The sequence below is a fragment of the Lepisma saccharinum genome, chromosome 6 (genome assembly GCF_977018435.1).
Source record: "Lepisma saccharinum chromosome 6, izLepSacc3.1, whole genome shotgun sequence".
Classification (NCBI taxonomy): domain Eukaryota; kingdom Metazoa; phylum Arthropoda; class Insecta; order Zygentoma; family Lepismatidae; genus Lepisma; species Lepisma saccharinum.
Window position 1 is genome coordinate 59,264,246 of NC_139234.1, and position 17,351 is coordinate 59,281,596.

The following is a 17,351-nucleotide window of genomic DNA, read 5'->3' on the forward strand; positions in this document are numbered from 1 at the left end:
CTAACTTTGGGGGCAGATTTGAAAAGTTTCTCATCTTATATAATACATATAATACATGTAGCATCCAGGGCTATTTTGCTAAATAAATGTTACATTTGAGAAACAATAAAAATTACTCTTTATTTATTTGTTCTTCAGGGTTCAGTATGCTAACAAAACTAGGTAAATGTCTGTTATATCGGAGACACATTTCTTCATTTTTACAGAAGAAACCAGGCCCGTAGCCAGGAATTCTTACTAGGGGGGACAAATTCAATCCTAGAGGGGGCAAATTTTTAATATATTGTGTTGCATTGACAGATATAGCAGGGTACAGAGGGGCACTTGTCCCTCTCCTCCAAAAGTGATATCTAACAGGAAAGAGATGATATCTTTAAACTCCAATGAACAAAAAAATGACTCTTCGGAATACCAAAGAATACAAAGATAAAGTTTAACATAAATAGCCTGTATCGACTTTATATTTACAGGTCAAAAAGGTTAATAGACGATTAATATGTACCAACAGTTTTGGGCTTCTCTGCAGAACTGATTAAGGAAGTCCTTTATAAATCGTGCTTCATAATGTAGTACTCTAGTTTCTAGTATGCAAGATTTTTATGCACAAAGGAATCTAACGAGAATCCAACACCACCATTGTGTTGTGTTATGCAAGAAAAATCGAATTAATTAAATCGGGCCGCCTCGCCAATCCATTTCTTTGGGTAATTTTCATCCAGCCACTGTCGCACGCCCAGGTAGAAGTATGGATGGGCATAATCAACAATCATTTGATCGAGCCATTTTTCCTGCCCCAAATATTAAATGGCATCACTTATGAACATTTTTTGAGGAACGGGATGGCAATGTTGTTGGAGGATGTACCTCTAGCTACAAGACGTGACATGATTTATCAGCATGATGACTGCCCAGCTCGATCCCCCGATGAATTTGACGCCTTGCGACTTTTACATTTGGAGCCACATAACAAGACACCGGTAAACTCGCAAGAAGAGCTCAGGGAGAGGATCTTAACAGCTGGTCAACACATCAAGGACACCATCACATCACGAGTTAAGAGACCAAATGTCCGTTAAAACCTGCGTGCCTGCATTCGTGCCAACTTTGAGCAAGACGTGTAATGTTCTTTAATTGTATTGTTCATTGATTCCATTCACATGAAGATGAATGAAGTATTATTTCTTGTACACAAATGTGTATGTTAGCAACATTTGTACCTTGTTGGATAGCAGATGTCACAAGAAAGTAATTTAAGTAATTTGTACGCTTCGTGTCATACCATTTTTGTTATTAATACGTTGCCAAGTAAACAAAGAGTGCATTTTTTTATTATCACTACTAGCGTTACACCTATATCCTTATTCTTGAAAACCGTGATGGTGTTGGCTCCATCATTCCTAACGATAGAATGTTGATTGCAGGAAAAAGAGGCCTGGGATAGCTTACACTCAATCAAAAGGTCCTTGGTTAGTGGGGAAATGGAAATGTGAGGGTGTGATAAAACTACAACCGTGACCCAGGAAGCAAAAAAAAAAAAAAAAAAAAAAAAAGACCAATAAGGATCTGTGAGTGCTCCCGACATGTGCTGCAGTCAAACAAGCTGGCATCATTGGACACAGTGGCCACAGACTTCCGTATGGTATCGGGAAGTGATGCCAGTACTCGTACCATCCAGCAAGAGGCAGGGACGTCGGAACCGGGGGTCATTATGCCCTCCCACTTATCATCGAGAGGGGGGGCAATATGGTCTTTCCCCCCTCCCAGTTGCGCCATAAAAAAATGTACTATTTTTTTCTGCTCATTTTTGGTACTGAATAAAATTTGAGAAAATATTTTTGCATTCGTCAAATGAACATGGGCTGAAGTTTCCACAAGAGCAAGAAAAGAAGTACTTGACTGACAGATCCCTAAACAGATTTGGAATTGCAGCTTCGTCTTTTCAAAGCAAGTGCAAAAGTCCCTCCTAGGAATTCCCTCTTCCTGGTTCCAGTTCCAGCAGGTTTTCTACAGATGCCCTCGCTCGTAACAATGCTCCAGGGAGGGGTGGGGGAAGAAGAGATTGGTGCACTCAGATAAGAACAGTCTGCAGTTCCGAAATAGATCCAAGCCGACATATTTCCGCGAAACAGGTGTTGTGGAGGAACCAAATATCCTATGAAGAATTCCTGGCCTCACTCTCTCTGCATCTCCCCTGCTGTTGCATGTCCACAACCCTCTTTTCCGGAAAGCTTTGTCAAGATGGGCGTTTCGGAAGATGATTGTGTTTTCCCTCGCTTTGTTTTGAACTTTTCAGTTGAAATTTGCTGTTGGTCAGTAGTCAATTATCAGGTGCATAGGAAACTTGTGAATAACAATGTGTCCGTCGACCACCGCGTCGTATCATTATTAACATATCAAATGTGCTATGTGCCTCCACCGGGTTCGATACCCGGTGGAGGCACATAGTGGTTCGGATCCCACTTTAAACTGTAGGTCCAGTCCCGATTAGCCTTACTGTGCATAAAGTGGACTTAAAAAACCAAATCAACAACAACAACAACAACAACTCTATCCATCTTTAGTTCCACGTCAAAAATCTATTACACACGCAGAAACGTAACACACAACACGACCACTTCGACTTGCTACCTTGCAGACTGCAACTCGCTACAACCCCAGTGAACACCAGGACTTGGGACAAAGATACCGGGCGGTCGAATGTCTGAACCATGCATCCAGCTTGGTCCAGCTCAAATTACGTCACCAGTGTTGACAGCAACCAGTAGTGTCAGTAGTGTTGGCAACTGCTAAATTATTTACGCACAAATTCAAGTGAGATCTTTCACACATGTTACAAGAAAATTCAATAAACTGAAGGCTGGAAATTGGTTGAGAAAAAAAATCTAATTTGTAAAGAGCACAAGAGTAAAACGTATAATATTTTGGCATATTAATTGCTTTTATTTTGTTTATGAAACTGACTGGACCAGTTGGGCTATATAACGCATCCTTCACCCCTCCCTTCCTCCCGGCATGCTATTGTACAAAACTTCGCTTGCCTCCTTCGTAAAACCATGCTTCGCTACTGCCTGCAACAATTATTATTATTATTATAATTATTGATATTTTGAAATAAATATGCATCCAGGTGCGAAATAAGATTTTGACTTACTTTGCCTACTAATTGTAGTGATTCAAATCTCACAGAACTTTGCTCTGCTGGCATAAATGGTATAAGAAGGGAAAAGAAAGAAAAGGGAAGTTAGCAGCACCGTCGTAACAGGAAAGGAAGGGTAATTCTCCTAAGAGGGTGAAAGAAAGGGGAGGAGGGATTCCTTCAGTTCGCATTCCAAGGGTTACGGCTCTTTTCTTGACCATACTGAGAAGGAAATTCTCCTTCCTTTTCAGTGACTAAGGAATGAATGAATGCTTGTGCATTGCTGTAACTCAACTCCAATATTATCAAAAGTAATTGAAGAAGCAATACATTTCTCATTGCTAAATTAAACATTTTACAATATTGGCAATTTATGAAATAAAATGTATTTCTGCTTTGAATTTTTTTAAATGACGAAACCAATGGGGGGTGTTTAACCCTCACCAACCCCCCCCCCCCCCCCGGGCACGCCACTGATCGCACGGTAACACATCGCACCACATTTCGTCTCACGCTGGCTTCTCTTGGGGGGATGTGGGTGCGGGGGCAGAGTCGACCAGGGGAGGGGCAACTCGGACACACTCCCGAGGCCCAGCGCTTCAGGGTGCCCCATGCCAGGTAAAAATAATTGATTGTGCACAGTTTATTGTGGGTTTATCTGGTGGTTCCAATGAAGCAACTAACCGGACTTTTCATAACTACATTGATTATTTTGACACACTTAACCCTTAGCTGGTGAGGTGGGGTGAGACAAAACCCGAACAAAAAAATGTCCTCACAAAGGAATGGTTGTGAATATATTTCAAAAAATAAAATAATGAATGAAGTTGATTTTAATTAACATAACTACATCACTTATTTAGACAAAACATTACAGAAAATACACATAAATGCTATTTTCTTTCAAAATGCAAAATTAAAACACAAAAAATGCACACCTTCACATTTTTAATTTTTTCAGCTAATAAGGAAGGAAAACATCCAAATTCTTACAAGATATTGATTGTTAGGACATAGATATAAAGAATAATAAATAAAAAAATATTCTACAATCAGATTTTTCATGCAGTTTATATTGCACAAATAATGTTACGTAAGTAGTAAGGTGGGATGGTCCTGGGTTCGAATCCCGCTCGGGCTTGGTTGTTTGTGAATGTCCTTTCATCAATTTCATCATTTCATCACTCATTCCCATCTTCGCAAATTAGCCAAGAGGCCCAAAACGCAAAGTAAAATAAACTAAATAAATCAATCAATCAATGGTAAGGTGGGGTTTAGTCCACCCCACTCTGTATATGCAACGATATTTCACCGGACTGTTTACACAGGTCAACACAACCTCAACCTCACACAGCTGCTAGAGAACTGACTGAAAGGTACTCAGCATTCCAGGTATCAGATATGATTAATATGTAAGTACAGTCACTTCAAAATATTCGTGGGGTAGCTCAAACCCCACCTCACCAAAATTTCTCAAATTATAGAAATCACATTTTAAGCAAGTACTAAATAAAATTCGTGTTCAAACATTTCAATCAAAATTATCTCATATGCACTATTAATTTAATTATAAAATCAGGACGTGGTCATATTAATTTACATCAAACAATGTAAATTCACCACAGCGCGTCAAAATTAAATATAATGAACGTCTAACCATGAAAAGAAACACCAATTTAGAACCTCACATATTTCTTGATTTGTTCTGCTTGCTTATTGCCCTTATGTATTAGTAGAAAATTGCGATTGTATAGAACACTATACTTCAGACTAAGCAACAAAAATCTTCGATTTTTTCAGACTTTTGAAAATATTATGGTTACAGGCTCTGAGTAAATTGTATGGCCCCCACCTAGGGTGAGCCGCGGGGGTGATAGTAATATTTTCTTTGCCTGTCTTTCCAATAATCATTTCCTAAATTTAAATTCTGAAAACAAAAATTGTTCTAAGGAGCATTAAGAATATTTTTAATGGCTTGTATGATATAGTTACGATCCCGAGAATAACTTAACATTACAAAAACTGGCTGTTCACCAATGATAGCGTAGTGGCTAATGCAGTTGTCTTATCATTAAACGGACAGGGTTCGATTCCTAGGGAGAGGGGACAATTTCAGTGCTTCGGAACTATGTATCCTGCTCGAAATAGCATATAGCATATATATATATATATATATGAATATATATATAAATATATATATAAATATTATAAATATATAAATATATATGAAAATAGATTTAGAAAAAATGTTGGTGGATTTAAGAACTTGCCCCCACTCCGAAATAAGTTCCGACGTCCCTGGCGAGAGGTGGTGGCAATGGGATTCCATGGGAGAGCTACAGCACATAAGCCAATGAATGTGGGACGTCAATTATAGTGGTGCAAAGAACACTGAAAGTGCTCCGTACTACAATGACTACAATGGAAAAACATCCTGTGGAGTATTGAATAACGCTATGCAGTTTGGCGATCTGATGGACGTGTGTGGACATGGCGAATGGCCAGGAAGCAGTTTTTGCTGGAGTGTATTGTCCCCACCATGAAATTTGGCAGAGGTGGTATCATGGTATTGGGGCTGTTTTCATGGTGGGGTGTTGGCTCGCTGGTTTTGGGGCCTATTGTGCAATATTAGACGGCTCCGTGCTCCCCACCTTGTGGACCTTTTCATTTCCAGTATGAGAACGTGATCACCCATAAAGCAAGGCCCATAATCAAGTGGTTTGATGACATGGGAGTGAATGAATGCGACTGGCCACCTCAGAGCTTTGATCTCGACTTCATTGAACATCTGTGAGATGCAGATGAGTTAGAGTGCTGGTTGTGATCCAGTCCAAACTGCCCAAACACCACCATTTGGATGTTACAAAGGTACAGGTCTTGCCAACACAGAGCACCAATCACTGTTCAAAATGGCCACCTCTGGCCTTCGTACAGGCCTCAAGTCTCTGATACTAGTCATCGATAGCAGCACGCACGGTCTCGAGGGAAAAGTCCGCCACTGCCTTCACGAGAGAATGCTTGAGACTCGCAAGGTTTGGATGCCTCTTCCGACTGACCATGCTCTCCAAAACGGACCACAACCTGTAGTCCAATGGGCTGAGCTCGGGGCTGCTGGAGGGCCAGTCAGCCGAAGCAATGAAATCAGGCACATTCCTCTGAAGCCACTTCTGTGTGGTCTTTGCCTTGTGAGCCGGTGCTGAGTCCTGCTGGCAGCTCCACGGTTCATTGTTGAACATGGTGCGGGTCAACGATTTCACACCATGTTCACAGAAGTGGAGGTCAGTTGTGCCATCGTATGAAACCCCCCACCAAACCATCACTGAGGTGGGATGATGGCCTCTGAGGATCCGTGGCGTGTTTTCACGAGTTTCCTGGGACGTCGAGGCATAAACATGGTCGTTTTGATGATTGTAAGAGTCTTCAATCATGAAGATTTTTTCGTCCGTGAAAAGGATCCTCCTGTGACCACCATTTGCGTAACTAGTGTTGCCAACGGGACGAGACGGGACAGGCTTTTAAAAATTCGAGACGAGACGAGATTGATCATGTGTCCCGAGACAAACGAATATTTTCGAGACGAGACAGCATTTCACAGCATTTCCACGAGACGAGACAGGCCAAAGTCTCGTCTCGTGGGCAACACTATGCGTAACGCTGAAGGAGTCTTTTAGTTTTCTGCTACCTCTGGACCTTAAGCTGTGGAGTGAGGAAGTGACCAGTACTTCACCAATAAGCGCAGAGTCCTAGGTCACTTCGGAGCACACACGACATCGACATTTTCGAAATGTTCAGCTCTCGAGCCATCACTGCTTGTTTCCTGACAAGATGTCGTCAAATCCATGCCGCCACTGGTGTCTTCACGAGCTTCTGGCTCCTCACGTTGTGAGGTCCACCTTTCTTGGACTGGTCCTCAATTGTCCCTGTGTCACAGTATCTGTTGATGGTCAGATGCACAAACATCCTGCAGATATTCAGCTTTTTCAGGGTGTTGAAAATGTCCGATGGTGATTTGCCAACTTTGGGCAGTGCGATTACTGCCACACGGTTCTCGTATAGGCAGTACTACTGCGGAGCATGCGCACTCGTCTGGTCCCCCTCGAACATCCGGTTACGCTTACGATGTTATGGACGTTAATATCAAAGGGCAAAGTGGAGATTCTTTTACAAGGAAATAGGGTGTCAGCTGTGTAGCATATGGTTGCACAGTTCGATCGGGAACAAATTTATTGAGTCAAGTATCTCTTCGTAGGTTTCCGAAGGACGTAGAGAGCAGTGACGTGCGGTGATGTCGACACTTGGGGTAGCAATCAGTGGCGTGCCCAAGAGAGGTTGGTGTGGGTCATAAACCCCCCTCCCCCTATAGGGCCCAGTATTCCTAAAAATAGAACATCAAAGAAAGGAAAGGATTGCAAAATGAGGAAGGACTACTGAAAAGAAGCAGGTTTTAATCCCACCCACTTTCGAAAATCGTCAAGATCATACGATAAAATTGATGAAGTGACAAACACAAATAACACCCATGCCGAGGTTGGGGTTCGAACCCAGAACTCCTGGTGTCATAGCGTGCAGTGATAACCACTCCCCCGCGGTTGGTTGATTTGGTGTTTAAGTCCACTTTATGTACATAAAAGCTAATTGGGACTGGACCTACAGTTTAAGTGGGATGCGAACCACTATGTGCCTCCACCGGGTACCGATCCGGAACCACTTGCACTTCCCCCACGGAGGTCGGCCGACAACAAGGATGAGTGGAAAGCTCTAACTATTCGGATACGTGGGTATCGGTAAAGTAAACTGCATTTTTCCTCAGTGGTAAATTTCAATTGGATTTTTGAAACACCAAAAAAGAAATGTATTGCTTGATTTCCCTAATTTCTCCATCTCACGATCTCGTTACTGAAGGATCCGGGCTCGAGCCCTGGCCTGTGCATGAGTGTTCCTTTGTAACTACTTTTCATCCATTTAATTTAATCAACGTTCATCGTCATGGCAGAATTTAGGTAAAGTGATGGAAAAGCAACGCTAAAAAAAAGGGGGGATACAAATAATTTCCTCCGAGTGCATCTGCAGGGCACTGTGAAATCAGGAGTCCAGAGTTCTCTGTTTATGATTGTCCCTCGTGACTTCCATAAGCTCATTAGCTACTTATTGCGATTAAATCAATGCAGCAAGAAAAAGCGATGGGAGGTGGCAAGAATTCAATATATTAGAGGAGGTAAACAGGTAACGAAACACACTTTTTTCTATTTTCTTGAATGATATTCATTTGGCTTTTTGAGTTCTGGGATACATTTTTCGTTCCAAATTATTTCATTATTCATTGCAGAGTACAACACATATGAACAAGAATGCGCGCAATCACGGGTTCGAATCCCGGCCTGAATTGTTCTTTGTGAGGTCCCCTCATCAATTTCATTACATCATCACTCATCCTCATTTTCGCGATAACCAAATGTGGCAGAAAGGTGAAGGAAAATAAACCAAACCAACAACAACAATTAGAACGCGCGTTTTCTTGCCCAAATTAATACATCCGTATTTATGACTGTTTAGCTTATCCATTTTTTATTGGAGGCCAAATTATTAGTATATTTAAATAAAACACTACTAAAGCGAGAGCGAGAGAGAGCGTGAGAAAGTATTTGTTATTTAATCATTATATATTCCATATTTGACAAAAAGATAAAAGAAACCATAACATTTTTGTCTGCACATAATACAAGTAAAATTACATCCCATATTATACATACATATTGTACAACGTTTAAAAGGTTGTGCAAATACAGAGAACATAAGTACTGCGGAAATTTTCCCCTGAGTTCTTTAGAGGATTTACAAAGGAATCGAAGGGAAACCAATCCCCTATCTGTCCTATAGGAGATAGACTGGAGGACCTGAAAGCATGGGTTTTCAACCATTGGAGCGGGGGGTGAGGGCCAAGGGAGGTAGAGGCCGAAATCTTCCCTTTCTCCTCGGGCGGTTGTCTATACCTGGATCTGGTAAGACGGAAGAAGAGCCAGCTAGGCTATCCAGCCTTGCCAGCTGATCACATCGAGGGACGAGAAGCGCATGGAAAGAAGTGTTGCATATGAACTGAGGCTTCAAGACAATAAATATTGATTGACCTATCTCTGCTAGACTAGCTACTCCTCAGTGCACGTCACTGGTAGAGAGACGAAACCTGTTGATACAAGCAGAACGAGAAAGGATTGGTACCCGGAAAGGACGACTTACATTTTGTTGCAAGCATGTTGATCGTTTATCTGCGTATTGTGTTGTGGTGAAAAGCATGCGTCTTAGTGAGGTTTCAAACCGAAGCGACACGCGACAGCAGTGGTTCATACCGTAGTGACAAGCGACACAGGCCCATTTACTCTATAAATAAGCATTTACCGCTCATGGGAAATCAAGTCTCAGTCGGCACAATACACGCCATTGGGAATCTGAGCGACACGTACAGCTTGTCGTGTCGCTTCGGTTCGAAAAATGTCATTGATCACTGAGGTTTCACTTTTAAGTGGCACAGAGATTACACACCGAAGCGACAAGCAACGGCCATGGACGTCCGCAGGATTTTTTAAAGGGAGGGGCAAGGAAGGTATTTTTTTTCCAGGGGGGCGAACAAGGCATATTTTCTCCAAAAAATAGTGTTGTTCCCTAAAAAACATTGCTTAAATTTGAATTTATGATGTTCATGCAATAATTAACACATATTATTGTGGCTAAAATAAAATTATATGTGTGAAATACATAATTTTTGTTTGACTTTCATTTTCCAGGGGGGCACATCCCCCCTTGTCCCCCTTCCGGACGCCAATGGCAACGGCCCCTTTACTCTAAAAGAAACAATTCACCTCGCATACGAGTACAACAGACCGAGGCGACACGATGCATGGTTCTGAGAAAACAGTCCAGTCCAAGCGACATGTGCATTTTCTCGTGGCGAATTGGTTCGAAAGGAAGCTTTCAGACTGCAGCGATACGTGTCTCTTGGAAACCAACATTCAAAAATAAACAACACCTTCCGAATTAAAGCGACACGACAAATTGCAGGTGTCGCTTGTTGCTTTCATGTCGCTCGGACTGGGCCGTTTTATCAATACCGTGCATTGTATTGCCAAGGTCTGTTATTTGCGGAAGCGTGACTGGTAAATGGTTTGCTTTAGATCGAATGCTTCTGTGCGAAATCCCGATATCGCTTGTCGCTTCAGTATGAAAACTCCCCTGTTGCTTGAAGTAAATTCGTGCAAGTGAAATTGGCATGCCATATCATATGTTTTCTCTAAATCCCTCAGGCCGAAAGGCGACGTTGAAAGCACATATATTTACTAGCATTTGTTATGTCTCATTACTTCTGCAGATTTGTTGGCTTAAGCATACTTTATAATACAGGGTGGCTCAATAAGTCACTTAACACCGTCAGTACAAGGCCACTGCAGCGCGCAACATGGAAATGGCGATGACCAATCGTTATCAGGCCAAGGGGAAACACATTGACGCCACCCACACGGACGGCGGCCATCTTGATGTCCGCCATCTTGAATTCAACTTCAGAATTTTAAATGGGAAGGGGGTCGTGTGACATATCAAAATGGGCTAGAATGTCACGAGAAATGCAATGGTGAAGGTTTTTTCGACGTATCTTTAACCAGTAAAAAGTTATGACTGAATTCTTGTACCAATTTGCTCCTTTTCGAGGTGTTAGAAAAATGCCTTAAAATTTGTTTAGCGCATCGGTAATGCATCGAGATCAAAGTGAGGTCTATGGAGAGACGTTCGCATGCCATTGCACATTATTTTAATCGGATACATCCATGAAGAGCTGTGCATTATGAATGGTTGTCGCTTCCATTGTGTGTGACAGTGTGACGCTTCCATTGAATTAAAAGTCCTTCACAGTGACAAGGCTAATGTTTATGTCCATAAGGAAGTTTATAAACAGAATATTCGATGCTTTTTATCTGATAACCCATTTTCGACAGATCAAAGCTGAATGGTTAGTGCTGGTAAGTTAATGGTGTGGCGTGGTGTGTGGAACACGATTGGTTAGTCAATTTTTCATCAACGGAACCTTAAATGCTTAGTGCTACTTGAATTTGTTAAATAAACAGGTTTGTTCATCCTTGCTTATGGAAGAAGGTTCTTTTTACAGAGTTTTTTCAATAGGGACGAACACCAGAACACTATGGAAACGTTGTGAAGCAGTTTCTGTCCAAAGTTAGTTATCAGATGAAAAGCATCGAATATTCTGTTTATGAACTTCCTTCTGACCATAAACATTAGCCTTGTCACTGTGAAGGACTTAAATTCAATGGAAGCGTCACACTGTAAATTGTTCGCGACAACCATTCATAATGCTCAGCTCTTCATGGATGTATTCGATTAAAATCGTGTGCAATGACATGCGAACTTCTCTCCCTAGACGTCACTTTGATCTCGATGCATTACCGATGCGCTAAACAAATTTTAAGGCATTTTTCTAACACCTCGAAAAGGAGCAAATTGGTACAATAATTCAGTCATAACATTTTACTGGTTAAAGATACGTCGAAATAACCTTCACCATTGCATTTCTCGTGACATTCTAGCCCATTTTGATATGTCACACGACCCCCTTCCCATTTAAAATTCTGAAGTTGAATTCAAGATGGCGGACATCAAGATGGCCGCCGACCGTGTGGGTGGCGTCAATGTGGTTCCCCCTTGGCCTGATAACGATTGGTCATCGCCAATTTCAAATTCCATGCCGCAGTGGCCCTAAACGTTCGTCGTGCGTGTACATTTGATAGGGTCAAGTGCCCATATTTCGGATACTTCATTTCAAATTAGATTTTCAGTACCTAAATGTAAACAAAATAAGCCATAAATGTGTTGATAAACATTGAACATATATTTATTAATGTTTCTGAAAGTTATATTAACATTTATAAGAAATACTTGGTATATTTTATGAAACAAAGAATTGTATGCATATTTTTAGTCTGACAAAAAGGTTGCCTAATGTCGGATAGGGTATTTCCTAATTTCGGATAGGGTTACTAATGAGTATTTGAAAAGGGTATTTCCTAATTTCGGATAGGGTTACTAATGAGTATTTGAAAAGGGTGCACAATTTCGGGTAGTCGAAATTAGGTACCCGTGTAGCATCCGAAATTAGAAAACCCAGTCGCATATTCAATATGGCGATTCTGTGTGTTCCCCCTCTGAAATAATGTGACTGAAACTACGTAATAATGTTTGCTGAATCTCTCAAGATTATATAAAATTTAGACAGAAGTGAGTAAATATGAACCTTCCAGTTGTAGGCCTTAAGTTTGGATGGTGAAATATTACATAAAAACTCCGGAAAAGTCAGAAATATCAGCCACACACTAAAGAAACATTGCTCAAGGTCACGCACAAGGGTGAAACTTTGGGACGAAGTAGCGTGTTAGTTGGCACTATCTGCACTTCGGCGCTGCTGTTCTAAGGTGGAAATTTCTTGGTATCCGAAATTAGGAACCTATCCGAAATATGGGCACTTGACCCTATGTGTATGTACATAGTGTGCTATACAACTGGCGGCCACAAAGACACGTCATATTTTAATAATTTGCTCTGCAGTTGTTCATCAGACGGATTCTAGACGTCCACTCCTTCATAGTAGAACTTTAACAAATACCTTTCTGGACTATCGTCGCACAACTGATGAAAACAAGCTCTCATTTCTTACTTCGTATGCCGGTGAATCTGCACTGGCAACAACGGGGACTGGCCTAAACCGGAAGTTCCGGGGGACCAGGCAAGACCTCACCAATGTTTATGTTTACATTTTTAACACGGTCTATACCCCCACTCCATTCCACTCGCAGTGAAATTCACCTTTCCGCTACTACAGCCAAACATACAATGATACTGGTTGTTGTTTGATCCAACATTGCGGGGTTACCTTGTCAACCAGTGTTGCCATCCCTGTCTAAAATTTGTAACAGAATTTATGATATCACTAGGTAGCTGCGCAGTGGCGCAGGAACGTTTTCCTTTGGGGGGTACAGAATTCAGCCCCCCCACACACACATACATAGTACTTCACAGGTATACCTAGGTATAATGTGAAGTCAAGGTGTTGAAGATTGTAAACAGTATTGCTTTCCGCTCCTCATTTGTTTTTATTTTACTCCCGCTGGGAGCTTCTTGCAAGAACGCGGAATTCTGGGAGCGTGATATTCGAACACAGCGGCATGGTGCATGTCGGCTCGCGGCAGCGGGAGAACATTTTTCAGCTAGCCTATCTATCGGATGTGGGCTGTTTTGTATTTCTTCAGTGTGCAAACGTATTTAATTATTATATAATACCAAGTGAATTAAAGGACTTGTATCATATGCGAATTTGTTGCTGTATCCGTTGTTCCAGCCCTATGGTAAGGTATTCAATATGGCGTCATACCCAGAGATGCTAGTTTCTTTCATGGTGTTACCTGGAAGGTATCTACAGACATTTATGGTCCTCCGCATTCCGGATATAGTGACAGTTTGTTTCGTGCAGGTCAGTGATCATCAGTTGTGACAGTGTTACAGAACAAACAGTGTTTTTCGTTTGTACGCATACAGGTTTTCCTCGCTTTCGTAACGAACATTGTTTGAACTCATTTTGCAGTGACCTTGAACTCGGTTGCGATTACAGTAGCATTAATCGTCACGGTACGGTGGAATCAGCTGTTTCAGGAACTCTTGTTTCGTCGTAGGATGATGGATTCTCTGTTTCTTCACCACCGTCGTGGGAAGAGGGATTGACTTTCTACGCGAGCATCAAAGAAGCAAATCGGTGAGTAAGTCTGGTTCATTTTACATTTCCTTCCTTGTATTTTCCTTACCTTGCAACCATGGCCGACATTCAGCGTCTTATCAAAGAGAGAAATGCATGCAAGCGCAAACTGAAACGTATAGCTTCGTATGTTGATACTTACGATGAAGCATCAAGCAACATTCTAACAATCAAGACTCGCTTGGAGCATTTAAACGAGGTTTGGCTAAAATTAGAAGAAGTTCAAGACAGCATTGAACTACAATCAGTCGAAGGTGAACATGACGCGGCAAGAGAAGAAATTGAACGCATGTACTTTGATTTGAAAACAAGAATGCAAATTTTGATTGACAAGCATGTCACAAAGCCAGTTTCCCCTGAAACTAAACAATCTGCATCACGAGGAAGTACGCAGGTGAAACTTCCGGCAATTGCATTACCACATTTTAGCGGTAATTACACACAGTGGGTGTCTTTCAAGGACACGTTCGTGTCGCTGATACACAACAATGTAGATATTTCAAATGTTCAGAAGTTTTAGTATTTGCGCGTATTGTTGAAAGGCGAGGCCTTACATCTAATTCAAAATTTGCCAATGACAGAAGCAAATTACGCTATTGCTTGGGAGCAACTCAATGAGCGATACGACAATAAAAGGTTGATTGCAGTCTCACATGTAAATGATATTTTACATATCAATCCAGTTGTAAAGGAGAATTGTCAGGAACTTCGTGCATTTACAAACACTGCAGTTAGCTCTATTTCAGCGCTCAAAATGATACCTGTGGACACGTCGTTAACTGATATAATTTTAGTTCAGCATCTTGTTTCAAATCTCGATCCTGCAACGAGAAGAGCATTTGAACTAGAAAGTAATGATACTGAATTTAGCACATTAGATCAGCTCTTTAGTTTTCTGGATCACAGATGCCAGGCTCTTGAAAAGATTAATCCAGTTACGAGTGAAGGTAACAAGGTAGCAACAAAATCATCTACAAATATGCACAAACAGTACAGTGCTAAATGTCAACAATCTTCGAAGTCATATGTTACAACAGATTCTTCATTGTGCATGTTTTGTAAAGCAAACAAACATCGCTTATTTTCGTGTGAAGCCTTTAAGAAAGCTTCTATTTCACAAAAGTATAAATTTTTACGTGAGAATCGCGTATGCTTTAACTGTCTTAGCAGCAACAATCACGTTTCGGCACAGTGTAAATATGGAGTGTGCAAGCGATGTAAACAGAAGCATAGTACTTTACTTCATGTAGATGAAGGTACATCCAATGTAAACAGGCAACGAGAAATATCATCTGGGGGTCACGTGAACCCATCAATGGTAAATAATACAAGCGATTCTTCACAGCATTCAGATCAAGCACCTCAGGTTTCTTATTGTTCAATTAAGCAGAAAAGTACTTCACAGGTGATACTTGCTACGGCAATTGTTCAAGTACAAGATATAGCGGGCAATTGGGTCAATTGTCGTGCTCTCTTAGACGCGGCGAGTCAGAATAATTTCATTGTTGAAGACGTTGTTCAAAGTAACCGTCTTCGAAAGATAAAGCATCGAGTTCCCATTCAAGGAATCAACAATTCGTCAGCTGAATCGAGTCATTCAGTAGAGATCCGTCTGAGATCTAATAATAGCAATTTTACGACAAGTATTTCGTGCTCAGTGTTGCCAACCATCACAGGACTAATGCCTTCAGAAAAGGTTGATGTATCTGAATGGAACATTCCAACAGATATTCGTTTAGCAGACCCAAACTTTTGTTCGCCGGGCAAAATACAGATTCTGCTTGGTGCAGAGGTTTCTTTACCGTTATGAAGCCTGAAAAGAGAACAAAACCAGGAAATTTCCCCATTCTTCAAGACACAGAGTTTGGAAGGATTATTGCAGGGAAGATTCCAGCAACGTCTTCTAACAATAGTATTACTAGGTCATTTTTCACGAGAAAGGAAGATTCTCTCAGCTCGCAACTGGAACAGTTCTGGATCATAGAGGAGATCCACACGAAACTGCAATCACCAGAAGAAATTGCTTGCGAGCAACATTTTCAGCGAAATGTAACACGAGATGAAAGTGGCCGTTATACGGTCAGGCTGCCATTATGTAAGGATCGTTCAGTGTTAGGTGACTCCTCACACTCTGCATTAACTCGATTTTACCAATTAGAAACGAGGCTTCAACGTCAACCACAATTAAGGGCTGATTATACAGAATTTATGCAAGAATATTACCAGTTGGGACACATGGAACCCATAGGAAATTTAAATGATGTACAAACAAATGACAGCACAAAATTTTTTATTCCGCATCATTGTGTTTTCAAGGATTCCAGTACAACGAAAATACGTGTTGTTTTTGATGGGAGTTCGCCATCAACAAGCGGTGAATCAATAAATAGCATACAAATGGTTGGATCTACCATACAGGAAGATTTGTTTTCCATTGTTCTGAGATTTCGAACTCACAAGGTGGCATTGGTTTCTGATGTAACAAAAATGTATAGAATGATACACATACATCCAGATGACAGGCCACTGCAATGCATTCTGTGGAGAAACGCTCCTCAGGAACTCATAACAGTATTTCAATTGAACACGGTCTCGTATGGGCTTACATCAAGTGCCTTTTTAGCAACCAGATGTCTGAAGCAGTTAGCCGAAGATGAAGCAGTTAACTTCCCACACGCATCGCAAGTGTTGCAGCGTGATTTCTATGTTGATGATTACGTTGGAGGAAGCAGTAGCGTGCAAGGTGCGTTACAACTTTATCAAGATCTATCAGAACTTCTGAAAAGAGATTCATCTTACGAAAGTGGTGCTCCAACAGCACTGAAGTACTCAACGCTATTCCAGAATCACTGAGAGAGACTCAAAATCTAATTCATTTTCATACAGAGGGTGTTAAAACTCTAGGAGTTTCATGGAATCCCACGGCAGACACTTTCATGATTAACATTGGAGCCAAGTCTGTTAACATGATGTCACACAAACCAACCAAACGTCAAGTAGCCAGTGTTATTGCCCAGATTTTTGATCCAATTGGACTACTTTCACCAGTAACTGTAATGTATAAGTATTTTTTACAACAGTTGTGGCTTCACAACATAAACTGGGATGATCCACTTCCAGAAACCCTGCAAGTTGAATGGGTTCATCTTCATTCTCAGCTACCAGTCATCAGTGAAATGCAAATACCACGTTTCATCCTAACACCTGGTTGTGTCAAGAATATACAAATCCATGGCTTTTCTGATGCATCGGAGAAAAATTATGGCAGTTGCTTGTATGTTCGTTCAGCAAACGAAGAAGGTTACACCAAAGTGCACTTACTCAAAATCACGGGTCGCCCCGATCAAGAAAACCACTCTTCCTAGATTGGAACTGTGCGCTTCAGTCTTATTGGCCAAATTACTCAACAAG